This window comes from Canis lupus, chromosome 10 (genome assembly GCF_048164855.1).
Source record: "Canis lupus baileyi chromosome 10, mCanLup2.hap1, whole genome shotgun sequence".
NCBI classification, from domain to species: Eukaryota; Metazoa; Chordata; class Mammalia; order Carnivora; family Canidae; genus Canis; species Canis lupus.
The window spans coordinates 24328797-24355010 of NC_132847.1; the positions used below are offsets into that span (position 1 = coordinate 24328797).

The 26214-nt window shown below is 51.3% G+C and overlaps 2 long non-coding RNA genes across 2 annotated transcripts in view; one reads left to right on the top strand and one right to left on the bottom strand.

The window, feature by feature from the left end:
• Positions 1–3409: 3409 nt before the first annotated feature.
• Positions 3410–12599, bottom strand: LOC140640886 (uncharacterized). Its single transcript, XR_012037496.1, has 4 exons — positions 12325–12599; positions 5830–5931; positions 4456–4563; positions 3410–3610 (listed from the first exon to the last, which is right to left on the bottom strand). It is a non-coding gene; the product is annotated as an uncharacterized lncRNA (long non-coding RNA).
• A 138-nt stretch (positions 12600–12737) lies between these two features.
• Positions 12738–26214, top strand: part of LOC140641359 (uncharacterized) — a 267792-nt gene continuing 254315 nt past the window's right edge. Inside the window, exons 1-2 of the long non-coding RNA XR_012037892.1 lie at positions 12738–12820; positions 18578–18719. This is a non-coding gene — a long non-coding RNA (uncharacterized lncRNA). The remainder of the gene's footprint in view (positions 12821–18577; positions 18720–26214) is intronic.

A 26214-nucleotide genomic window follows, 5' to 3' on the forward strand; every position in this document is an offset into this window, starting at 1 on the left:
AGGGTAGGATCCTCAATGCTCAGACCCAACCCATGTGAGGCCCCCAGTGCTTTCCTCATCCCTCCCCCAGTGGCTTAGAGGGCGCAAGCAAGTCTGAGCCCACGGAGTCTCCACTGCTCAGGATGATGCTGGCTTGGTGTGGGTACTCAGGGGCAACTTGACCTTTCTATTGTAAATGCCCTCAGCCTTCTGCCTGTATAAGTTCACTGTGATCCCCTACCCTCAGCCAGACCCATGGGCTGCAAGGACAGGCAGGCAACGGCAGGCAGAGAGGAAGCCGGGGTAGGAGGGTACAGACAGACAGGAGGGGCCCCCACCCTTATACCCTCTCCATTGCCTCTGTTGGCGGGCACATAGTCGGTGTTGCTAGCACCTCGGACAGGTCCAGCCCTGAGCCAGGCAGGGTCTGAGCACTGGAGACAAATGAGCGCCCTCTTCCCCAGCTCCTTCCCTGGAACACCTGCAGTGTGGGTGTTGAGGGGTGCCCCCAGCCCCCGAGATAGCAGCTCTTGGCTCTTGGGTGTGTGCTATGGACAGTGTGCTGAGTGCTGGACAGGAGATTTGGGGCCATTCTGTGTGTGTGTGTGTGTGTGTGTGTGTGTGTGTGTGTCTGGTAGGTAAGTACGTAGGTAGTGAGTATTCAGTAATTCATTCACTCATTCTCTAATTATTCATTCATGAGTGCCCATCACATGTGTGATTCTGGGTTCCAAGGTGGGAACAAAACCGACAAGGTCTCCACTCACATGGAACTCACAGCCCGTAGAGGGGGACAGATGTGACACTAGCAGTCACATCGGTAGACACAGATGTTCTGATGCCAGGTGGGGGGGTGGGGGGGATCTGCTGAGTTTGGTTGCTGATTTGTGACGTTTCACTTCGTGCCAGAATATTCACACTTCTTATTTATCTGAAGGTCCTTTTGTCAAAGTGATTTCTTGTGTCTATGATAGCAGAGCGGCTGATGTGGGGTGTTCTGGATCTCTGTTCACTTGCCTTCCAAACTGTCTCTTCCCCCACCCGCCGAGGCCGCAGCGTTGTGGGGAACAGTTTGGACATCACTGCCCTGGGGGTTGGGGTGCTGGTTGGAGTCTTGCAGCAGGGCAGGCAGATGGTGGGAGTGCTGTAGCAGGAAGATGCACGGGGCAGGGTGGTCTGAGCCTGCCGACCCCTGCAGGTGGAGCAGCCCTGTGCCAGCTATGAGGGGTCCAAGCTGGCTGATGAGCAGGAGCAATGGCCTGCCAAGGGGACCCTGGCTACCGTGTGCTTGGACACCTCTGAGCATAGACTCTGGCCCTTCTGCAGAGCGCAGGCTGCCTTGGGCACAGGCTGAGCCCCTTAAGCAGTACCCCCCCACCCAGGCCCTTCTGTCAGGAGCCTGAGGAGGTGGAGCCACGGTGGCAAGGGCTCTGGGGTGGTGTTAGGTTTCTGTCACTGCTGGAACAAATTACAATAGGTTTAGGGGCTTAAAATAGTGCACATTTGTCATTTTACAATTCTGTGAGTCAGAAGTTGACAAGGTCTCACTGGGTTACCATCAAGGTGTCGTCGGCAGGCCTGCATTCCATCTGGAGGCTCTGGGAGAGAATCTTTTCTTGTCTCCAGCTACTCGAGGCCGCCTGCATTTCTTGGCTCGCGGCTCCTTCTTCCGTCTTCAAAGCCAGCAGCATTGTGTTTCTCTGGCTCTCCTTGCCCTGGCGCTTCTCTCTGACTACAGCTGGGAAATGTTCTCGCTTTTAAGGACTCACAAGGTTAGATTGGCCCACCCAGGCAATCCCGGGCCATGTCCCCATTTCTGGACCCTTAAATTAACCATGTGTAGAAGCCCTGCTTTGTTATGTAAATCACACAGTGGCAGGTTCTGGGGATTGGGAAATGGGCATTTTTAAAAAAATAAATATTTTATTTATCTACTCATGAGAGACACACAGAGAGAGGCAGAGACACAGGCAGAGGGAGAAGCAGACTCCCTGTGGGGAGCCCAGTACGGGACTTGATCTCAGGGCCCCAGGATCATGCCCTGAGCCAAAGACAGACACTCAGCCACTGAGCCACCCAACCACCCGGACATGGGCATTTTGGATGGGGCCTCTTGTGTCCCCACCCCAGAGACTCAGGGGGAGCCACAGTCGGAAGCAAGGAAGCCTGTGACTTCTCTTTGGCTTCTGGGGTGGGAGCCCTTCCAAGATCCACAACCATAGAAATCCTCCAAGCACAGTGAATGTGGAGGACCCTTACTTAGATGGCTACCTTACTATCCCTCACCTGCCTCCTCTTCCATGCCTGCACCCCATTATCTACAGTTCCCCAAGCGTGCCAGCTTCCTTCTTGCTGCTGCACCTCGCATGTGTTTGCTCTGCCTGGAACGGCCTCCTCCTTCCACCTTACTCTTAACCCAAACTGGTGAAAACCGCTTGCCTCTGGCTGACCCCCCAGACAGCTGCCCTGCCTCCTTGCCTTCTTGCCTCTGCTTCCGGCTGGACTGGGGAGCTCCCCTGCCTCCTTGCTGAGTTGTCGAGGCCCACGCCTGTCTTCACCTCTTCCTGTGAGTTTCTGAAGGTGGAGCAGGACTTTTCCCTCTCTGGGGCCAGTCTGGGCCCAGCCCCGAGTGTGGAACCAATGAGCTTTGTGAAATCAATGAGTAAAAGAATGAATAAAAAAAAAAAAAAGAATGAATCAGCTGAGGGAGTAGAGGTCTTGGAATGGGGCCGGGTGTTAGGAATGATGATGGGGGAGGTAGGTGGGTCCCCCCCACTATCCAGGATGGGGACCTGGCTGGTTCTCAGGTGTGCATGCATAGGTGGGGCTGGAGGAGGGATGGGGCTGGGAGGTCTCTGGGGGGCCGGTGTCCCTGTGGCCTCAGTCATATGGTATGGATGCTGAGGGGCTTTGGGCAACTCGGACATGGCCTCACACTTAAGAGAGGCATCCTGGCTGTGAGTGCTGCCCATCCTTGGCTTATTCTACACCCGAGGTGGGTTTTTCTTCAGGCTTTCCCTGCAGCATGTCTGAGCTTGGGGCTGGATGCATGGTCAGGGAGGGAGCTGAAATGATGCAGGCCCATGAGTAACAGGGGATGGTGGCTTCTGAGCACCTAGGCTGGGAACCCATTTCTGAGATGGGAAAAAGGCACAGCTGCTCCAGAGTCCATCTTTCCCCCTGTTCTACCCCTGCTGCTGACCCCTGGATACTTCCCTCAGGGGCGGGCAATGACTTTCTCTCTGTGTCCTCACGCAGAGAGATATTGTTTTCAGGTGATGGAGTCCCCCCAAATGCAGACAATGGGCTGGGGGAGCACCCCTGGTCTCAATGGCCTTCCTAGCAGCACTACTGTGTTGGGCCATAACAGAGCCTGAGGCATTGGAAAAACCAGTAACATGGGGCCTTTACTTAAAATTTTGGTATTTTATTCATCGTGGACTTTGCCCTGGTTTCGATTTTACAAAATATTGCACGGAAGTACTTCTTATCTTGACTACTAGGTTTTTTGGTGCTTCCTTACATTTTGTGCCGTCCTCCCCTCCCTCTGATCCTGGCCCTGCTTCCAGGAGAGGGCCCTGGGATTCTTCATACCTACAGGAGCTCTCCCGCCGGCGTCTGGTCCTCTCTCCTGAGGAAGGAGAAGGGCAGTGTTCCTTGGGTGCCCAGGACAGGAGGGGCTGGTGACATGGCCACCTTGGCCTTTCTTAGGACCTGCCATGGCCACCAGCAGGCATGAGTGAGGGCTGAGCTGAGGAGGCCCCTAATGGCAAGGGTTACTCTTGGGTAGGCCCAGTCTAGCAAGCGAGTCCTCCCACTCCTTCTGGGGTCGGAGGCCCAGCCCCTGGCACACCTCGAAGCCCAGACCAAAGATGTCTTCCTCTTGGGGTGTGCAGGAGGCCCAGGCACGTGAGCTTCTAAGGCTGGGCGTGGGAGAGGAGGCTCTTGGAGGCTGGGGCCCGAGCAGCCATTCCCCGCAGCCAGGGGTGCCTCTTGGTGGCAGAGGAACCCTGTTGTGTCGCTGACGGCGAGCCGTGTTGGCAGGGCCTGGGCTCCCGGGCCTGATGCTCAGCACACTGTCAGCGCCCAGCAAATAATAAATAATAATAATATCTCTGGCATGTTAAGGGAGCCAGAGGAAGGAGACAACTCAGAAAACATGTGTTGTGTCTCGTGGCGGGTGCCAGGAGGCTGAAATCTGTTCCGCGCCTCTCTCTGGGCGGGGTCTGGGGAGCCGTCCCGCTCCCCCGCGGCTTGGCATGGGAGGACGATGAGCGAGCAGCCGGGGCCTGTGCTGGGAACTGAGGGCTCAGGGAGAGTTGTCGGGGGTTGCCCTGGACTGTCATTAAAAAAAAAAACCTCAAACTACCCTGAGATGTCTTCTGGCATTTGGGGATGATTGGGTGTGGGTTTACACCCTGAATCTACCCCTTCAGACAAGCCACTTGGCCTCCGAGGGCCTCCCCTTTCCCTCACCTCTAAGATGGGAAGTTTACGGTGGCTCGTAGGCCGGGGTAGACGAGGGGCTGGCGCCGGCTCCGTCAGCAGTGTCTTGGGTCCTCAGCGTGAGGCCTGAGTTTGGTCCTGCGCGGGGAGGTGCAAGGGGCTGGGTGCCTGGGTGGCTGGCGCTAGCCCTGGGGCTGGGGAGGGCGCGGCAGCCCTCTGTGGGGGCACTTCACCCTCAGTGTGCTGCTGCCTGGTGCTGTTTGTCGACTGACTGTGGGACCCCGGAGCTCTTGGGGTGCAGAGGATGGAGGTTGTAGTACTCGGGGTGGGAGCCCGCTGGGGACTCAGCAGTGTGGGTGGCGTCCCCTTGGCGGCCCCCACACGTGACGCCTTCTGTGGGACCTGCCGCCTGGCCGCCCCCACGGCCCCATCCTGCCCTGGCCTGCCTGCTCGCGAGTGGAGGAGCCCGGGCAGGAGCGTGGGGAGCCCAGGCCCCTGGGGGAGGGCACCTGGCCGCGGCAGGGTCTCCCCGCCTCCTTGCTTCCAGAGGCTTTATGGCTCCTGTCCTCCCACTGCCCGCGTCTCCGGGGGCCGCTGTCGCGCTGGCCCCGCCGAGGGGCTCTCCCCGGCTGCACGCGTGGGTGAGGCCCACTGGCCGTCCCCCGGCCTGGCTCGGCGTGGTGCCCCCGGGCATGGGCCACTTGTCCAATGTTGCTGTTTAATTGGCCTCGCCCAGCCTCTGCCTGTTCCGACACCCTGTGATGACACGGGGGTGGCGGCGCCGGGGCTGTAATTACCGGGGCTGAGAGGCAAGAGTCTCCTGGTGCTGCCGCGGCCGCGGGCGGGAGCCCCGCCTGCTGTGTCCCCAGAGAGGAGCTGCTCCGTCCCACTCCCACTCGCCGAAGAGCCGCGGGGGCTGCCCTGGCCCGCGTGGGTTTCCGGCCGCGGCCTCACGGGCGTCTCTCGCCGCGGCCGGGACTCAGGGCCGCCGGAGGGCCGGGGCAGGACAGGCACCCTGGGTGGTCTTGCCGGCCGGCCCAGGCGCCAGCTTGCGACCGCAGGGGTGCCCAGGAGGCCGGGGCGGGCCACGGCCAGTGCGTGGGGCTTTTCCCAGGATAAGTGCAGTGTTAGTGAAGCTGCCCGTGAATCCTGTGTGTGGGGAGACAGACCAGACTCAGCAGCAGGATTCTGGCTTCGCGGCCGGAGTCACCTTGTCTCAGGCAGTGATGGCTCGATGAACGGGATGAAGGCCGCCTCCAAATGCACCAATAGACATTTAGCATCTTGGTTGGGTGAGGGGACAGCATGTCCTCGGGGGTGGGTGCCTCACTGGGAGACGCGTGGGCAGCCTGCTGCCATGGGGATGCTTGGGGACCGGGCGATGGCCTGGGAAGGGATGCTCACCTTTGTCCAGGTATGTGAAGGGCACGTGTGAGGAGGAGGCGGCGGGTGACAGGTTTTCTATGGATGCATATGGATCGTCACAGCTGCTGATAATTAGACGACCTAGAATGGAGAGGACTGGGCTGCAGGGACTCAGGCCCCAGTGCTCAGGATCCCTGGGAGGCAGAGGTGGGGCAGGTGCTGGTGACACATGGAGAGAACAGTTTTCACCTGGGGAGGGGCTCAGGTTTCTGTGCCTCGACACAGCACCTCTAGCCCCAAGGCTAGTCTCGGCTCTACCACTAGCTGTCACCTACCCTCTGGGTGGGTCTGTCTCCTTCACTGTGCCTCTAGCCTTACTGCCTGGGACAGGGTGTGAGGCCCAGCTGCCTTTCTGATTTTGTCCCATGGGTGGTATAAAAGGGACATGGGGACTGGGGTACAGATGGGGGCTCTGGGAACTGTCTGTGGGCACAGGGTACAGGTATACTGGGCCAGAGTGCCACAGGGCCCCTGAGATCAGTGTTGGTAGATGAGACCCTTTCTCATAGGACTTCAGGTTCCCCAATGAGACTTTGGGACCCTCTGGCCTTGGGAATGTGACGTCCCAGTGTGTGTCTGTATCCCTGGGGCTGCTCTAGGGATCTGGGACTGTGAAAACTCCCTGAGGCTGCAGGGCTGGGTGGGGGCAGCAAGCCCTCCTCAGGTCTTCTCCTGGCTAGCTCCTGTGAGCAGTGGCATGGGCCACGCACACAGTAGGCTCTTCCTCGGTCAGCACACCCACTGGGCCCAGCTAATGGCATAGCCCTGGCTGCAGATGGGTGAGCCTAATCTGTGGGAGCCAAAGATGAGCTTTTTGAGGGTCCCCTGGCCTTCTGGGCTTGCTCTGGGGCAAGGGGATGGGGTCCGGGCAGGGAAGAGGAACTAAAGCTCATAGGGGAGCATCAAAGGGCTGGTGCGAGGTTTATTGGGGCCTTTACTGCTCTAGTTTTCATTATTTACACCCTGTTGATTCTAGGAGCTCCCGTTAAACGTGTAATAAATATAAAAATATTTTACAGGCCAGTGAAAATTCCACAGCAAAAATAACTCTATAAAGAGGGATTTCGCCCCTCTCTGCCCGCTGCCGAGTTCTGTGTGGCATTGCTCTAAGCCCGGTGGCTGGCAGCAGGGCAATGAAGTGGCTGGGTTCCTGGGTCACGGGGGGCGTGGGCTGGGGGTTTAATTAGCCCCTTTACCAGCCCGTGAATGAAGTTGCTCCTCCCAGGCCAGGCCTGCCGGCTCTCGCAGGTGGTGGTGGGCGAGAGCCGCCCAAGAGCAGCCGCTGGAGGGCTGGGCCGTGGAAGCAAGGGGAGCACGGGAGGCGGACCCTCCTGGACAGCTTGACATGGGGTCCTGGGTGGGGGGGCAGAGAGGGTGGGGCTGAGGAGACAGCATGGAGCAGGGACTTGGAGCCTGGGCTCTGTGTCCACACTGCTTGGTTCCAATCCCACCTCTACCCCCTGGTAGCTGTGTGACCTTGGACAGATGACAACCTCTCTGTGCCTCGTTTCCTCCTTTGTAAAATCCCACCCCCCACGACGGTTGTGAAGCACATGCCTGACCCATAGGAACGACTGAGAGATTATCTTATACTCCATAATTATTTTTGTTTTTTAATAAAAAGCAAGACAGTCACAGTTCCAGGCTTGTCAAACTAGGTACAGGGAGAAGGTATAGGGAGAAGGACTCCTGCCACTTCTGTGAGAGCCGGACTATCCAATGCAGGAGCCACTAGCCACAGGATGGCTATTGAGAGCTGGAAGGATAGCTGGTCCCAACTGAGGTGTGCCATGAGACATACCCAGGATTTCAAAAGCTCAGTATGAAAAAAATGCTCTAAAATATCTCATTAATAGTTTTTTAATATTGCTTGCATGTTGAAATGATATTCTCTATTATTTTGGATTAAATAAAATGTATCATTACTTTTAATTTCATGTTTCTTTTTTTTTAAGAGTTTATTTATTTATTCATGAGAGATGCAGAGAGAGAGGCAGAGACACAGGCAGAGGGAGAAGCAGGCTTCATTCAGGGAGTCTGATGTGGGACTTGATCCCAGGACCCTGGGATCGCAACTGGAGTCAAAGGCAGATGCTCAACCACTAAGCCACCCAGTTCCCCTACTTTTTTTTTTTTTTTTTAATGTGGCTTTTAGGAAATTTAAAATTAAGTATGTGGTATGCATTGATGGCCTGTGTCATATGTCAGCTGGACAGCTCCTCCATCCTCTCAGAAGGACAGGCAGGCCAGAAGCCCTTGGACTCTCCTGCCCTGGCCGGTCCAGCCAGCACCGTTTTATAGGAAAGGACACCCAGGCACAAGAGGACAGCGGCCTCCCTGAAACCTCACAGTTGTTGGTGGCAAAGCTGTACCACACCTGCACACCCTTGCCTCTTTGCATCCCAGAGACACAGTGACACTTGGCATTCCTTCTTCCCTCCTTTGGTCGTGGAGAAGATTGGATCCGGGGACTTAATGACCACTGTGTGCTTGCAGGCTTGTTAAATGAGTCTGTGGCATTCAGTAAATTTCCTGACGTGTTAGGGATACGTCGCTTCCACATGGGTATTGCAGGTGGCTCATCGCCTGATGGAGCACAGACTAGTGCTGCCTCTCAGAGATGTGGTGAGAAGGGACCTGTGCCTCCCTGTGGGCCCTATTGCTACTTGGGCACGAGGTGGGATGGTCACAGAGAAGTTTCATGAACGCCGGTAAAACCTTGTATTTACTGTGTGCTGACAATTACCCTGCTTGCAACGTGCTCTGAACCTCACAGTGGCCCCAAAGAGCTCGGGACTAGAGCATCTGTACTTCAGAGGTGAGGAAATGGAGCCTCAGTGTGGTTAGTAGATGGCAGACCTGAGACTTGAACCCAGGTCTGCTTAGTTTCAAGGCCTGCGATTGGAATTCAGCTCATGATACATTGCTGTGTGCCTCGCACGCTCCCCTGCTGTCGGCCCCTTGTTCTCCCTGGTCTTTGTGGCTGCAGTGAGGGCAGGGCTGGACTGGATGCTGTCCTGGCGTCTCGGTGCAGACGCTGGAGTCAGCGGCTTTACTGCTTTTGCTGTGTGAGTGAATCACAGTAATAAGTCACTTGACCTCTCTGAGCCTTGTCTTCCTTCTCTGTAAAATGAGGAAAATAATAATGTATGCCTTCCAGAGCCAGTTACATGAAATGCTGTGCTCCTGGCACATGGTGGGTACTCAGAAAAGAAATGATCATGGCACGGTGATGATGCTGATGAGGTTAGCGATTTGGTGAGAACCATCCAGCATGGACATACTCCACTTTTCAAAAGTAGTCTTCGGAGTGAAGAGAGATGAGGATGTTCCTTGAACCCATTTTGGAAGTGTGTCTCGTGTTTGCTCTTCTCCCATTGGGTGGAGGGCCCACGTGGTCCAGAGTCACCCTAGGGTAGCTGGCCAGTGGGGCCTGAGGGTTGCTTTTGAGTACGGCTGTGGTCTCCTGGTGCCTACTGAGCCTTGGCTCTAAATACCTCAAATGGTGCTCACTCTCTTCCCCTCCCTTGTTTCTCTGCTGGGCTCCTGTGCTCATTCTGTCCTGCTTGAAGAGGGAGGGTGGGGGTCAGGACTGGACCACCCTCCCCACCCAGCGCTGCTCAGGGGGCTGGCCTCCATAGGAGCCCAGGCCAACAATGGCTGCAGAGGAGTGGCCCTGCAGTCAGGAGCTGGCCAGATGTGTCTCAAGGCATTTGCCACTTGTCACCTCCTTTGGTATGTTCTACTGTCCTGATGGAGGAGATTAAGAGGGCCTGTTGTCCCATTTTGTAAATGAGGAAACTGAGGCTGAGGGTATATTCAGGGAGGAGTCTTCATTAGGAAACTCAGGACCCTTCCTTTTAGGACAGCTGCTTCCTGGCTGGGCAGAGAACCAGGACTTGCCTGGATGCTTCCCTAATTCAGGATGACCCCACCTTGGGACTCTGGACCCTCTTCCTATAGGCTTTGGCCCATTCTGTTTGGACCTCCAGACCCCTGAACCTGTTCCCATTTGGAGGGGGACAATTTTTGGACTCTCCCAGGCCTGCCCTCTTTGCTTTCCCTGTCTCTGCCCATCCTATCTCTCAAAGGAGCCCTGGGTGGGAGCTGTTTGTGGAAACCGGGAATGGGGTGGTGAAGAGCAGTGGGGGCATCTTCATCCCTACCTGACAGTGGGGCCAACTCCCCGGCCCAAGTGTGCAGGGGAGAGAGGGTGGAGATGCCAGGCTTTCCATGGCCACCGCCTGAGACCAGCTGCCCGGCACAGGCCCTTTGGTGTTTGCAGCAGCAGTGACGGTGTTGGGGGGCTGGTGGGCAGCAGTACTCGGGGCTGGGCAGGAGCTGGGCTCTGGGCCGCCGCCTTTGCACACTGCTGCTCTTGGTATAAACTCCGAGAGGTGGGTGCTATTGTGATTCCCATTTTAGAGATGAGAACTCTGCGGCAGGGGAGTTGCAAGGAAGCAGTACCACTGCAGTTTGAAGCCCGGGTGGTCTGAGCCCAAACCAGGCTCCCTGTGCCAGGTGGCTCTGCCTGCCCCTGGGGTGCTGGGTGCTCTGCCTGCCCCTGGGGTGCTCTGCCTGCCCCCGGGGTGCTGGGTGCTCTGCCTGCCCCTGGGGTGCTGGGTGCTGGGTGCTCTGCCTGCTCCTGGGGTGCCGGGGGCTGCATCAGGCCTCATCGTGTAGCTTTGGGGCTGCTTTCCCAGCGCTCTGCCCTCCCCAGCACACCCAGCCACCCGCCGTCTCTGCTCCCTTGATGCCCCTGCCTTCCCTTGCCACACAGGAAAACGCATTGGGAAGCCAGTGATTAAAGGGATGCTGCTACAGGAACTTCCTTAAATCTGCTCCAAATCTATAGAAATGGTAAATTGTTCCCAAATTTTGATTCTTAGACTTGGCCACAGACTGGAGATGCAGATATGAGAATCAGAGCCTGCTAATAAGGAGCCCCAGGGTGAAAGCCACGTGTGTGTTTTGAGCCGTGTGATGCACACTCCACTGTAACGCCTCCTCTTTTCCCTTTGAGCAGAGTTTACAGAAGGGACCATTTCACAGACGGGGACCCTGAGGCCCCGAGGAGATTATTTTATTGCTGTTGTTATGGTGGATGGAACGATGCTCCTCCACACTGTCCTGTGAATGGAGCTAATTCAGTGGTTCTAGACCACAGGCAAGTGGCTGCCAGCCCAGAGCTCCTGTCCTTGCTGTATCGTCTGCCAGAAGGGCCAGCTCTGGGGACACCGGTTTCTGGGGGAATGACTATTTTTTTTTTTTTAAGATTTTATTTATTTATTTATTTATTTATTTATTTATTTATTTATTTATTTATTTATGAGAGATGCAGAGAGAGAGGCAGAGACACAGGCAGAGGGAGAAGCAGGCTTCATGCAGGGAGCCCGACGTGGGACTCGATCTCAGGACTCCAGGATCACACCTTGGGCTAAGGGCAGGCGCTAAACTGCTGAGCCACCCAGGGATCCCCTGAGAAGTACTGGTTTTGGGCCCTGGCAGGTCCCTGCCCCCGACCACAGTGACAGACAGCACAGATGCAGTGCCGAGACCTCAGCAGGGCTAGGAATGCGGAGCAGAGAGCCAGTGTCTCCAGGCTGCTGAGTTGGCGAGCACATCAAAGGCAGCGTGGACAAGGGCCTCAAGTAGGGCTTAGGGGCCGAGGGGTGTAGCCCCCTCAACGTGGGGGTTCTCCTTGCTTCAGGGACCTGGCTGCTGGTCCAGGGGCCCCTTGCTCAGACCTGCGGTGCAGGCTCTGCTGCTGTCGATCCTTTGGGCTGGTGGGTGGCAGGCCGACCGAGTTTGCTGGTGGGCGGGGAGGGATGTATGTCTGACCCTGTGTCTTCCTGTCCTCCTGCCTCCTGCTGCTTCTTGGCGGGGCAGGGGCAAGGCTGGGAGACCCCTCCCTTTGGCACGTCCCAGTTCCTACTGGTCTGACCTGCTTTGCTTCCTCCCTTCTGCTAATGCATTGGAACCACCCATCTCGGTTTGAGAGATTGTGCTTCTTTGGCTGCTGTGAGTCTTAGCCTCAAGTCCCTAACTCCCCACCTGGGCCAGATCCTGGGTGGGTGGCATCCCCACCTTTCCCTCTAGGCACATGGGCTGGGACTGGGGGCCGTTCTCAAGCACAGGGGTGAAATCGCTTACACAGGATGCTCTGTCCACAGTAACAGAAGCCTTTGCCGGCTTGTCTACCTGGGGGCACGCACCTTGGCAGGGGGACGCTCAGGAGGGGAAGCACGTGAGCTGCCCTGGGTTCCCTGAGGCTTGCTGTCCACTGTCTTTGGGACTTGACCGTAGGGTTTTCCAGATGTGGTTTGGGAGGCCCACACCCGCCCATGGCAAGGAGTTGGAGGGTATGGGTGGTTGGCTTACAGTAGGAGCCATGCCTCTTGGGCGGTGTCTCCCCCACAGGGGCCCCGTGAACCCATTTTGGCTCTGCCTCCCCCATCACAGCTGGTGGCTTACTCTGCCCACATGACTTGGCCTTGGCTGCAGAGAGGATGGCAGCTGAAGTATATGGCCATCTTTTGGGGTCATGACCACCAAGCAAGAAGGCCCGAACTGAGGAAGAGTGGCCGGTGCTGGGGCTACTCAGAAGCCTGGTGCCTTCTGTGCTAGAAGGCTGTCCTGGTCATGAGGTATTGTGGAAGTAGACTCAGAGTCTTACACGGATTGTGGCTGTTGAACAGCTGTCCATCTCCTCCTCCTCTTGGGGCCACACTCAGCTCTGGCCTCTCCGCTTTTGGGATGCAGATTTGGCCTCCTTGGCCTGTGGCAGGCAGTGCTTAATCTCTCCTTTGTGTCGTCACAGGCTGGGGTGAGAGCTCAAGGGAGAGGAGGGTACCTAGGTGATATAATTAAGCTGCACACTTGGCACAGAAACCTGACTTTAATGTGTGTATCCCATTTGTTGGCTGTTCTAGGCTGTTGTCCCCAGCCCAGGCCCAGGGACTCATTACAGGTGTGGGCTCTGGGGTGGTTCAGGGGCCTGGCTGGGCTGGGTTGTGCCTGCCTCCGGCCTCCATAATGGCTCTGCTGTGACAGGCAGGTCAGAGGCCTGGGGACTGCCCTGCAGAGGGGCCTGGCAGCCGGCGCGAGGGGCCCCTCGCTGGAGGAGGTGTCTGGGTTCTCCCACGTGCTACTGGTTGGCCTGGTGCATGGAGGAGAGGCAAAGATGGAGCTGGGAGAGAGCTCCTGCCAGGGCTCTCTGGAGGACGTGAGGAAGAGCATTCTGGAGATGTGGGCCCTGCGGTGTGGTCCCCAGAAGTGGCTGTGAAGCTCTTGGTATCTGGTGCATCTGACTGTCTCCGTTTGGGGCTTTGTGTCCTGGTCCTTTGTTTGTGGAGGGGAGTCCGTTCCTCCCCAGAGGCCGATGCAGACGGGCTTGACCATCACACTTGACAGTGTATCATAGAGGAAGAGCCCACCTGGCTCTGGTCAGGGTGAATGTCAGGAGCAGACGTGGACTCTGGCTGGACAGACAGGCGTGGATGGAGTGTTCACACGCATGTCCACGGGCAGCCCAGCAACCCTGAGGGCACACAGTGCACCAAGGAAAGCTCCTCTTGCTTCCAGAGTTGGTTTTGGATGAATATATTCACTGTGACTTGTATTACATTCTACCCCCCTTACTGTTTGACTCGCCTTAGATTTTATAATAGATTTGAGGGATGGCTTGCCTGATGAATGAATTTGTTTTTTCCTCCAGGAGCTTCCTCTCCTACCCCCCCCCCCAAAAAAAACCCCCCAAGAAGTTTCCAGCATTGTTTCCGTTAGCCCCCACGTGCTCCTGGAGTGGAGGATAGGAAATACTACTTGGAGAGGCCAGGGTAGCCTCTGCACTGGCACTGCCCCTCCAGAAAAGCGCTGGAGCAAATAACGACTAACATTACTGAGAGCCAGACTGTGCTAGAATCTCCTGGACCCTCAATGTTCACTATTTTAATCCTTAGACAACCTCTTGGGTTACGGGCTATTAGGAAAGCTATTTATGGGTGAGGAGGCTGAGGCACGGAGTGGGTAAGTGACATCTTCAAATCATACAGTGACCAGGTGACAGTCTGGGATTGGGCGGTGGGCTGTCAGCTGTCAGACACTCTCTGCAAGCAAGGGCTCACCACATCCTCACCTGGCTTATCCTGGCTATCTGAGCTGCACAGGGAGTGCCTCGGGGCCAGACTTTGGCAGTGTCTACTAGGATGGTTTTGGTGGAAGGCCCAAGTGGACCCCTGCTTGGTCTCTACAACTTACCCTGCGATGTGCCTGATGGCCAGGCCCAGCTCTCCTGTTCCAATCAACTCCTGGCTCCGTGTCTCATGTAGATTCAGGCACAGTAGGATAGTTATCTATTCTGAGAAAGGCATTAGTGTAGAAACTAACTCTGCCTTAAAAATATGAACCCACATCTGTGAATGAACCTATAAAAATATGCCTCAGCTGGGGTGGGCAGGCTCTGGGTTGGGACCTGGGATCCTGGAGATAAGCGGAGGGTCTTATTCAGTCCATCTGCTCCACTGGACCCAGCCCAGAGCTGCTTTCGGTCTCCATAAACACTTGTTTCTAGATGTTTATTTTGGGGTTTAATGAAAAACAAACTGGATAATTCCTGCACCTGTACAGGGGTCACATTCTCAGGGTCCTTTGGTGGGCAGGTCCCCTTCATCCTCACAGTGGTCCGCTGAGAATATCCCCACCCACACATCCCTCACCAGCCCATGCTGCTCGCCTGGTCTCTACCTTTGCACATGCTGTTCCCTGTGCCTGGACTGGCCTCCCTTCCCCCTCCTCCTTGGGCCTGGCCTGGCTAACACCTACTTGGTCGTCCAGGCTCACCTGGGATGTCTCCTTTTCTAGGGCTGTTCCCAGATCCCCACTAAGTTGGGCAGGGGCCCTCCCCAGGGCCTTCCAGGAATCAGTGATCACTGTGCAAAGCAAGCGACTGGGCAGTTCCATCTCCCTTGGTGACAGGACTGTCTTTGCTTCCCTGCTGGATCCCCAGCATGTCATAGGATCATAATAATGAGCAGCTGTAACAATAATACTGATAATAAGCACTTCAGGAACGCCATTTCCATGCCAGGCGCCGTTGTTGGCATTTGACAGGTGTTTACTGATTGACTGCTCACATCAGCCCTGGGAGGCAGGTCCTCTTCTCTCTAGTTGGCACCTAAGCAAATGGGCACAACTGTCTACCTGACCCATGGTTATACAACTAGTAAGGACCTGAGCTGGGATCCTCACCCGGCAGTCTGCTGTGGGGGCCACTCTTAAGCCCCATGCCAGGCTTTCTCCCATGGGCAGCATCAATGCTGGATCAATATCTAGTCACTCATCAATAGTTTTGTCCTCCTCTCCAGATATAGACTGAAGCTACAGAGGGAAGGGGTATGGCTAAGGCTATGTGTTGGCAGTGAGCAGCGGGGCCACTCCAACCCACGCTACACCACGTATTCCTTGAGGATGGGGACTTGGACCACTTTGTCCTTGCATGTGTCACCAGCTTCTAGCTTGGAGCCAGGGGTGTAGAAGGTGTTCATCTCTGAGAATGACATCCTGTGAGTCTTCTGCACCTATCATTTACACCCGCAATCCCAGTACTGGGATGTGGGCCTCTCGACCAGGAGCCCTTGTGAATCGCAATTTGGGGTGATGGCTGTTGGATGGCTGTGGCATAGTGGGCAGGCAAGGGCAGTGGTGTGGGGGTAGGAGGCCAAGGGAGGGCCTACGCTCCTGCTTCCGGCCTTGTGGGGGGGCTTTCCTTCTGCCTGGCGGAGTTCACTCTTGTCTGGGAGCAGGGCTGTCTGGGAGTGCCTCCCCGCAGAGATCTGGGATGGAGACTCCCAGAGTCCCCCCTGTGCGGGAAAGGAAGGTAAAGTTTTGTTTCCCATGAGCTCCTTGTGGGCCCGGAGGCCCCTCCTGCCAGTGGTGAGCAAACACGGGCACTGCAGGTAGAAGCAGTGGCGTTGCCTTTTGTTGGGCACACCTGGCTCAAACATCTCCCTAGATGGGAGTGACTCTGTCCGTCCCTCCCCCCTGCATAGCAGCACGGAGTCGGTTCAGACATTCTCATTTGGGCTCTGACAGCTGTGTCAGCTTCTGGCCTCACTCAGAGGCAAAAGGCACGTCGGAGATGAGGTTTAAACCTGTTGCCAGCCGCCTCCCTGCCTGTCCGAGTTCTCCTGCCCTGGCCCTAGCTGCAAGTCTGTTCTGCTTGCCTTAGCGCCAGGGTCCAGGCCCGGCTCATCACGTGTTTCTCGATAGCCCCTAGACACAGAATAACCTCCCATGTCATGCACCCTTTTCTCCAGAGAAGTCCAGAGCTTCTTTAAATAGGTGTTGAGAAATTAGTGTCCCTGGATTAAGTTATTATACTAAGTGCCCGGTAGGGGACACTGACCACGGCTAGCTTGCATTTCCTCATTGTTTGTGGTGAGGTCAGCAGCAAGCCAGAAAAAGGGCAGATCAAAGGTTGTTCTTGCTGGTCCTTGAGCCTGGAATTGAGAAATCCATCATTAGGCTGTTTGGTAAAATTATTTTCGATAATTCTCTTTTGTACTAATAAGTCACGTCACCTGCTGAAAACTCAAGCTTTGCTCACCTTAGGCTTGTTACTACAATAATAATTAGAGGTATCTCGTCCTCTTTGTAAACTAGCAGCACAATGGCTGTTAAATAAAAAAGGGAGCTATAATTTATTTTAAGATTCAGGGATTTTGTATGTGCAAGTAGGCAGCAATTATGGAACAAATACTATAATTATAATCACTTTGGCGAAGTCAACGAGGTGGTAACTGGCTGAGATGTGTTTTCTGGTTAGAAAATACATTATCTCAGTTCTGAGCAAAGTGTATTAGCCCTCCTGTCCCTGGATTCTTGGGAGCTGAATCAGAAAACGAATAAAAGCTTGGAAAAGCTCTATCTCCACCTGATTTGCCCAGGGAGGAATGGGGCTGACTCTTCTGCAGATGAGCAGGGATGTTCTTTCAAATGTCAGGCAGGTGAGGGGCTCAGGCTGAAAGACACCCTTCCTGTGCCGCACGAGAGAGGCAGTTGTGAAGCCTGCCCCTATCCCCTTGAACAAGCTGAATTCTGTCCCCGAGTGTCTAGAGCTGTCCTGAGTTGGAGCCTCCTTTGGGACCTGCCAGACCAGAGCTTCTGCTGGTGATACATGCCTAGGAGAGCACAGCACCCCTTTCTTGTCTCCCCTATTATAGGAACATACCCTGGAACCCACAGTTAGATCCCACAAATGAACTCATCTTTATCTGCTGATGTGTTTTTCTAAGAGATAATTTTTAACTCTTGAGCACAGCTTTCTTGAGAGCATCACTGAAACATCTCAGAACTTGCTAGATGTTTTGAGACCTCTTTGGATTCTTGGTAGGTGGTCTGATGCTCCAAGTTTCCCCACAGCTGGATGGTAAGGAGTTCAGAAATGTTGAAGATAGGCCGACATCTGACCTCTCTGGAGTAACTCAGGGACAGAAGATAGGACCCCATGTTGTAATTTGTAGGTCACTTTTCTCAGTCTAGAACTAACTTTAGGATCATGTGGCCCTTTTGATAGATACATTGATTGGAGCCACAGTTTACATTTTTGAGAAAAATCAGACTCTTGACAAAAGTGTGCAGTTAAAAGGATTTTACCACCTTGATTGGGAAACAGATCAGCAAAAGCAAAATCCCTTACTAAAAGCCATAATTGATGCACCTGGATGGCTCAGTCAGTTGCATGTCTGACTCTTGGTTTCTGCTCAGGTCATGATCTCAGGGTTGTGGGATAGGGCCTTGCTTTGGGCTCCACGCTTAATGGGAGTCTGCTTGCAATTCTCTGCTTCTCCTTCTCCCTCTGCCTGTCACCCCACCTGCATAAGTGTGCTTGCTCTCTCTCTCAAATAGATAAATAAAAAATATATATAAAAAAATGTGAGTTCCATGAGGTTAAGGATATGCCTGTTCTGTTTTGTTCCTTGCTGCTTCTCTAACTACTGAAACAGCATTTAGATCATGTAGATGTTTACTAACTAAGAATGAATCTCCTCAAGAATAATTGGGCTTAGGATGCCTGGTTGGCTCAGTGGTTGAGCGTCTGCCATTGACTTGGTGTGATCCTGGGATCTGGGATCGAGTCCCACATTGGGCTCCTGCAGGGAGCCTGCTTCTCGCTCTGCCTGTGTCTCTGCCTCTCTCTCTCTCTCTCTCTCTCTCTATGTCTCAAATAAATAAATAAATAAATATTTAAAAAGTAAAAAAAAAAAAAAAAAGGAATAATTGGACTTGCTTAAGTCTTTCCCGTCAGAATGAGACATGGATGTATCTTTATGGTTATGGTCCAAGCTCTCTTGGAAAATACTTCCCTTTTGGGGACAGAGAAAAGATCAATGGACCTGTTCTCTCAAGGAGACCTACCTAGTCTTGTTGCTCAGGAACTCACGGAAGCAACAAGTGTTGATTTTTAAGGGTGTTGATTTACTGAGAGCTGTGTTGTAGATTTTTGTTAACACTTTCCAGTCTGTTTGGGTAGCATTAACTTTAGCCAGATTTTGTACATTAGTCATGTGTGTGTGTCTGTATTTATTTATGTGCCTAAATAGCAAAGATCAATATATACTGAGAATTTAAGGCGTAATGTATAAGTATCATAGTGGGATGTATTCTACTGTTTGCTCATCTGAGCTCATGTCAAATATGTAACTAAGTAAATGTACCTCATTTTCAGGGACACAGATGGGGCTTGCCTGGTGTTTATTGCCGTGTAAAATCAAAGGCTCTGAATCATACTCCTGAATCCAGGGTATGGTGGGTGCGTGCCGCTGAATCTGTCTTGTCCCTTGGGACCAGTGCTCTGAGGCTGCAAGTGGGTATGTGTGCATTTTTCTTTTTTCTCAGTGGACATCTAGAAAAGAATTCCTGTTTGAGGGTTAAGTAACTGGCTTGGAGGGCAGCTTGTCGCTAGTTGGTAGCTGCTGACCTTCCAGCTTTGGTTGGGTTGATCCGATTAAAAGAAAACCTAACACATCCCCTCGGTCACTGGGGCCCTATTCCTTTCCCTCTAAATGCTCAGGGTTGCATCCTCATGAGTATGGCTGTTGTGGGTCTGATCTAGGGGAAAGAGGTGGCCACAGGCCGGAAGGCCCTGCAGTGACAGACGCTGCCTGCAGCAGGCCCAGCTCGGGTGGTGTGTACACAGCAGGGGTTCGGGCCCAGGTGAGTCAGCGCCAGCCTGGGAAATGCACGGGTGATGATGGATGGCCGTGGTGCTCGGATGCACCCCTGACACTATTTGCACAAACAGGGAACTCAAAAGAATGGGGTTTTCATGAGCTTATATAAGTTAGTTGGCAATGCACGGCGCCCCAGCTGTGTGGCATGACAGGACAGAGCTTTGCGTTCCTGTTCCGAAACAGGTGACTTTAAGAACCAGTTTGCCTATGTCAGGACTTGAAATGGTTTACTCTGCTGTCGTTAACCCTCCCCCACTTTTCTCTTTGCCTTTCTCTTTGTAAAAACTTTCTTTGCAAAGGGATTCTTACAACGGGGACAGTAGGGCTACTGTTGCTTCCCGCAGCCGCCCAAGGGGTTTGCTTTTCTTTGGGACTCTGACTTCCTTGAAAGATGCATCAGGGAGGGGACAGCAGGTGTGTATGGCTGAGTAGAGGGTGGAGAGGGGGGTGGGTGCAGGGGTAGGGGTGGGGTTGGTTGAAAACCCACCTCAGCACATTCCTGGGGGCATCTCCAGATTTTTTCTTAGCTCTGTGAGAGTCAGGCACCAACTCAGTGAGGAATGACCTCACACTCACACGTACTATACCAGTTTGCTCCTTTTGTTGGCCCTATTGTGAGGTAGCTAGGACAGGAGTTATCATCATCTATAGAAGATAATAGCATTGGGGTGCCTAAGTGGCTCAGCTGGTTGAGCCTCTGACTTTTAATTTTGGCTCAGGTCATGATCTCTGGGTCATGAGATCGATCTCCGCAGCAGGGAGTCTGCTGCTTTCCTCCTCCGTCTCTCTCTGTCCCTCCCCCTGCTCATGCTACTCTCTCTCTCTCTCTCTCTCTCTCTCTCTCATAAGTGAATCTTAAAGAAAAAAGATAGGGGCACCCGGGTGGCTCAGTCGGTTAAGCATCTGCCTTTGACTCAGGTCATGATCTCAGGGTCCTGTGATCGAGCCCCACATTGAGCTCTCTGTTCAGCGAGGAGCCTGCTCTCCCTCCCCCTCTGGCCCTCTCCTCCACTCATGCATAAGCTCTCTCTCTCTCTCTCTCTCAAATAAATAAATAAAATCTTTTAAAAAAAGATAATAGCATCAGAGAGGGAATGTGGCCCTTGCAAGGCGTCCCCCCACCCCACCCCACCCCTGCCACATGCCAGAATAAGGCTAGCCTGCAACCTTGATACGGTGGCTTTGGTGCCATGCTCTGTTTCCAGGCAGGGGTTAGCCCCCTGACCTTCTGGCCTCCTGCAGGCTTGATGGCACAGGAAGACAGAGACTCTTGAGATGGGGAGCCTGTATTTCAAGACCGCATCAAAATGTGGGCACTACACTTTGTCAAAGGTGGGGCACCATTCCTTTTTTCAGTGCTGGGGGGACATTCTGGGAGCGTTACAGCCTCACTGCTTCCCATGATGGAGTCATTTCATCACTACTGAGATTATGGAGGCTATGAGTTTTATACAGAGGGAAGCATCTCCTGTAAACCTTCGCTCTAGCTTTAGCATTTATTTATAAGACTAAAGTTCTTGTCCTTATTAAAAAGCAGTACATGATTATGATAGAAAGGTAATACAAAGGAAAAATGTTTAATAATATCACCATCTTGATACAAAACACATAACTGGATCATGCTGACTATATGTTTTTGTGACAAAGATTTTCCTCTTACTGTATTGTGCACATGCATGGATCTTGGTGGGTATAACTGAACATCTTCCCAGGGCCTGCAGCTCCTGTGCACCTTGGTTGGAACCGTACTTTGTAGATGGATATGTAGGCTGCTTCTTCCTTTCTTCTTGCTCCATGTGGGTGAACATCATCAGGGGATCTCTGCTCATACGTATTATTCAACAAATACTGGTAGAGAGCAAGGCACATTTTTCTTGGGATAAATTCTTAGAAGTGGATTTTCTGGCTTGAATCATGTGGGTGCTTTTCAAGTTACCACACTCATGGTTAAAGTTTAAAGAGTGCGGGAAGGAATATAGTAAAAATGTGAAAACCATCAACCTCGACTCTAAAATAACCTCTGTTAATAGTTCTTAGGGACTCCTCCAGAAGTTGTGTGTGTGCATATGTGTGCCTTTTAAACAGAATTTATTTGTAACTTTCTTTTTTTTAAGATTTTGTTTATTTTTGTATTTACTTGAGGGGGTGTGGATGAGTGGAGGGGAAGGGGAGAGGGAGAGGAAGAAGCAGACTCCCTGCTGAGCTAGGAGCCTGATGCAGGGCTGGATCCCAGGACCCTGAGATCATGACCTAAGTGGAAGGCAGATGCTTAACTGACTGAGCCACCCAGTGCCTCTGATTCATGACTTTCATAACAGCGTGAACAGTGATTATTCTTCTTAATAGAGTGTTCTGGGCAGCTTCCTACATCAGCATGACACAACTTCATGGTAGAGCTGTATCATGCTTTAAAAAAAAGTGGCAGAAAATGCTGTAGTGAACATCCTTATGTCTTGATTCAGTTGTACAGGTGTCACTGTAGGAAACGCTTGGAATAGAACCGCTGAGTTGGAGAGTTTTGCCCATTGAAAATGTTTACAGCTTTTGCTAAGTCAGTGTGGGTGTTTGAATGGTCACACGTTTTACTGATTATTTTACAGAAAGGCTCTGTTTACACTCTTAACAGCAGTGGTTGAGAATGTCTGCTTCCTGACCTCTTCTACTCACTTTGTGGATTATCAATTTTAAAAGTGTCTATTTATTTGGTAAAATAAAAAAGAAGGGATTCAGTATGTATACATTAATTTACATTCCTCTGTTATTAGTATGGAGTCCTCCCACTAGTTGGGATAGTGCTTTGGAGCTGACATTTATTATTATTATTATATTATTATTATTATTATTTTATTTTTATTTTATTTTTTTAGAGGCTGAATTCATTTCCTAATTGGGTAACGGCGGGCAAGTTAGATCGAACCCTAGAATACTTATCTGCAAAATGAGGATAATAATACCTATCTCTCAGAATTGTGGAGCCTTTCTGACCAGCTTTGTCTCTCTTGGGAGATTGCCTTTTGCAGGCCAAGGAAGCATCCCCACTTCCTCGTGTGTGCCTGTGGAAGGCTGTTCTGGTAAGAGCCCTCTGCCTTTCTGGTAAGGGACCTTCTGGTGTATTTTTACCCAAAATTGCCATCCTTTCAAGTTGTCAGCTCCTCTACTCACTCCCACACCCTCCCTGACCATTCTACTCCTCTTGTGCCTGAGGCCACAGGGTAGCTTCAGCTCTGGCTGGTTTTGAAGGAGGTGTGGCCTGTGAGCTGTCCTGCTAGAAGGCAGATCTTAGGACCCCTCTCTAAACCTTGGTTAGGGATTGGTTGAGCACCTACAGGCACCAGACACTGTGTTGGCTACTTCGCATGACTCATTCCAATGAATTTGCCAGTGGGCATCATTATCCTGGCTTGAAGAGGGTTAGAGTGGCTCAAGGCCTTTCCCCAAGTCAGACAGTGTCAGCAGTAGAGCCCAGAGTTGGCTGAGTCGCGCTGGCCTGTGTTCTTGTTGTCATTTCATGCTGCTGAAGACTGGGGGTTCCCTAACCCATACCTATTAGGAGTTTGGAACCTTATCTCCAAGTGAAGCTCTGTTAGTGAAGATTGGAAGGGTGCTTGGGGCTCCATGCAGGCTGCAAGAGATGGCTTTCAGGCACCAGAGAACATCCTCACTTCATGTGGCAGTGACTGTCACACTGGCCTCACTAGATTCAGGCCAGCTGGGTCCCTCTCCTGGTCCTGGCCAAATGTCACAAAGAGTCTCTAGTGTGTAGTCACATTGTACCAGGGAGATTGAGAGTCCTGCCTCCATAGAGCTGACTGTAGGGCTTGTGCTATTTATTATTGAGTGTGGCTAAGGCTCCCAACTCAGGAAGTGGGAGAAGGATTTACCTGCAGGTTCCCAACTTCCTGGGCAGTCAATTTGTAGCCTGGGTTGATTGCCTCACACATCCTTCTATATCCTCTGGGTGACATTTTATTTCTAAAAGTGAAAACAAGTTTTAATAAACCATTTTAGTATTTATTTTTCTTATTTCTTTTTAATACATTAAAATTTTAAAAATTTATTCATGATAGACACACACACACACACACACACACACACAGAGGCAGAGACACAGGCAGAGGGAGAAGCAGGCTCCATGCCAGGAGCCCGACACAGGACTCAATCCCAGATTCCAGTACCACACCCTGGACCAAAGGCAGGCGCCAAACCACTGAGCCACCCAGGGATCCCCTCTTTTAAATACATTTTTAAAAAGGTTTATTTTTATTTGTTTTAGAGGGAGGTCAGGGTGGGGACAGAAGGAAAGGAAGAGAGAGTCCTAAGTAGACTGTATGCTGAGCATGGAGCCAGAGGGGGTGCTCAGTCTTATGACTCTGAGATCATGACCTGAACTGAAACCAAGAGTTAGATGTTTAACCAACTGTGCCACCCAAGAGCCCCTTATTTTTTTCTTGTTTCTAAGTCCTTGTTTATTTTCTGCTGATTCTTACGATTAGAGTCCAACTACTACAGTACATACCATATTCAGGTGCTTAATAAGTATTTGAATAACAAATGAATGTAATATAGGAAATGTCAATGCCTTGGTCTATCTTCCAGAAATAAATATAATAGCTGGCTAAATGAAGCGTCACCATTCTCTCTCTCTCTCTCTCTCTCTCACACACACACACACACACACACACTTGTTACTTACAGAAATGGGCCCATATGATATATATTGTATTGCATTCATTTAATAACATGTCTTGGACATCTTTCCACATCATCAGCACACAAAGCTCTACCTCCTTTCAGACATCTGCTTTGTGTTCCATTGTATGGATAGTCTGCAATTTATTTAAGTCCTTTATTGATGAACATTTGGGATGTTTCCAGTTTTTCATTTTTTCAAATACTGTTTGTAAATAGTATATTTTGAAAGGCCTCTTTGAGATGAGTAGAAAAATTCTGGAGCATGTAACTCTATACTGGAAATTATTGATCACCTGCTTTTCAGAAGGCTTTGCCAACCTAGCTGCTCAGAATTCAGTACTTTCCCCTGGGTCCTCCTGCCCATGACCTGCTTTGCTATCCTCCACTTGCTCCTCAGCCTGGCATGGATGGGTTTCTTGCCTGCTGGTTTTGAGCTCTTTACAAGTGGCAAGCACACAGCTTTCTCTGGCTTTTCTTTCCCCATTTTTAGTGCAGGGGGCAATTTTTCATTTTAAATTTATTTTCACTTGTCACCGAAGTTATATATTAGCATGAAAGATTAAATACTTACATAACACTTATTATGAAAAGAACCCCCTATTCTGCCTAATATACTCATTTGTCCTCAGCTTCACGTCCCAGAATCAGCCACTTTCAACCCTTTTAGCTGGTCTTTTTCAGAATCTATTTCCATAGTTTTATAAAACGTGTCTGTATTGCTACTTTTTAATGTTTTATTTCTAAGCACTATCTACTGACTTCTCACTATGGAAAGTGAGCATCCAGCTTCTTTTTTGTACTTCTTGTCCACTTGTTACACACACACACACACACACACACGCTGTGATACTATGCCCCCATGCTCCTAGAGGGAGTTATATTACATGTTTTGATAGATCAGTATTCAATGTTTATATTATTTGGCCTATGCCCTATGAAATAGTGAATATATTCCTTTGGCTACAGAACCTTGTGTTAAGCCACAATCCATAATTGTTATTTGCTTAATTTTATTAATAGTTGCAACTATCACTATTTTGCATCTATTTTATTTATATGGATTTATTAGTAATGAATTTTATTAATTAATGCATCTATCACTATTTTGTTTCCACATTATCCCCTGGTTGTGCAGATCTCCTCTCAATATATTCAGCAGATGAGTATTTTACTAGGTTTATCTTCCTGAGAAAGCCTCTCTTGGAACCTTCTGACTTGCCCTGGTCTGGACTGGTTGCCCTCTGTCCTGGATATAGATCTATATTCTTGAGCTTTTCCTTCACCATCATCCTGGGAATTGGCTTCCCTTTTCTTCTGAGTAGGATTTCCTGTTCCCTGTGTCCCATGCCATTGTGCTTTTTGGTTTACCCTCTCTTTTGGCTTCACATTCTCCATGGCTTCCCAAGAAAGCATGCACTGGAAGTGAAGTTTTTAAGCCTTGTTTATGTTACAAACTCTTACTTTTCTTTTTTTTAAATACTACTACTTTTTTTAAAAAAAGATTTTATTTATTTATTCATGAGACACACACACACACACACACACACAGAGGCAGAGACACAGGCAGAGGGAGAAGCAGGCTCCATGCGGGGAGTCTCCAGGCTCCCGGGTCTCCAGGATCACGCCCTGGGCTGAAGGTGGCGCTAAACCGCTGAGCCACTGTGGCTGCCCAAACTCTTACTTTTCCTGGCACCCTTAATGTGATAGTTTGGCTGGGTATGGAATTCTAATTTACAAGTATTTTCCTTAAGAATTTTGAAGATTTTGTCCATTGTCTTTTAGCTTTTGACGTTTCTATTGAAAATTTGGATGCCATTTTGATTCTCCAAATTTTGTATGAATCCTGCTATTTTTTTCTCCAGAGCCTTGCAGGAACTTCTTTATGTTCCCAGTGATCTAAAATTGATATTTGGTATGATTTTTGGTATGGTTTTATTTACTTTTGTTTGCTAAGCACTCAGTGGGCTATGCAGTCTAGAAAATGATGTCCTTTAGTTTTAGGAAGTGTATTGGAATTATTTTATTTATTTATTTTGGAATTATTTATTTTATATCTTTCTATCCTATTTTCTGTCTTAAAAAAAACCTCTTACATGTTTGATTGCAAAAATAGCCTCTTCTTTGTATCCATATTCTTTGCCTTGTAACACTGTGGTTCCCTCCTTCTCTGACTCTGGGCTGAGACATGTGGCTTGCTTTGGGCCTATGGGATGTTGTAATCATGGTACAGGTGAAGGTCTGAAAGTCACTTGCGTGATGGAGTTTGCTTGCTTTTGTTTGCTGTCATCACCACGAGAAGAACACGCCCAAGTTAGCCTACTGTTTCCAGGAGAAAGATGAGAGACATGTGGAGTAGAGCCAGCTCCCTCCCCAAGCCAAGATCAGCAACCATCCTATGCATAAGCAGTACATGCTTATTGATGTATGCCACTGAGATGTT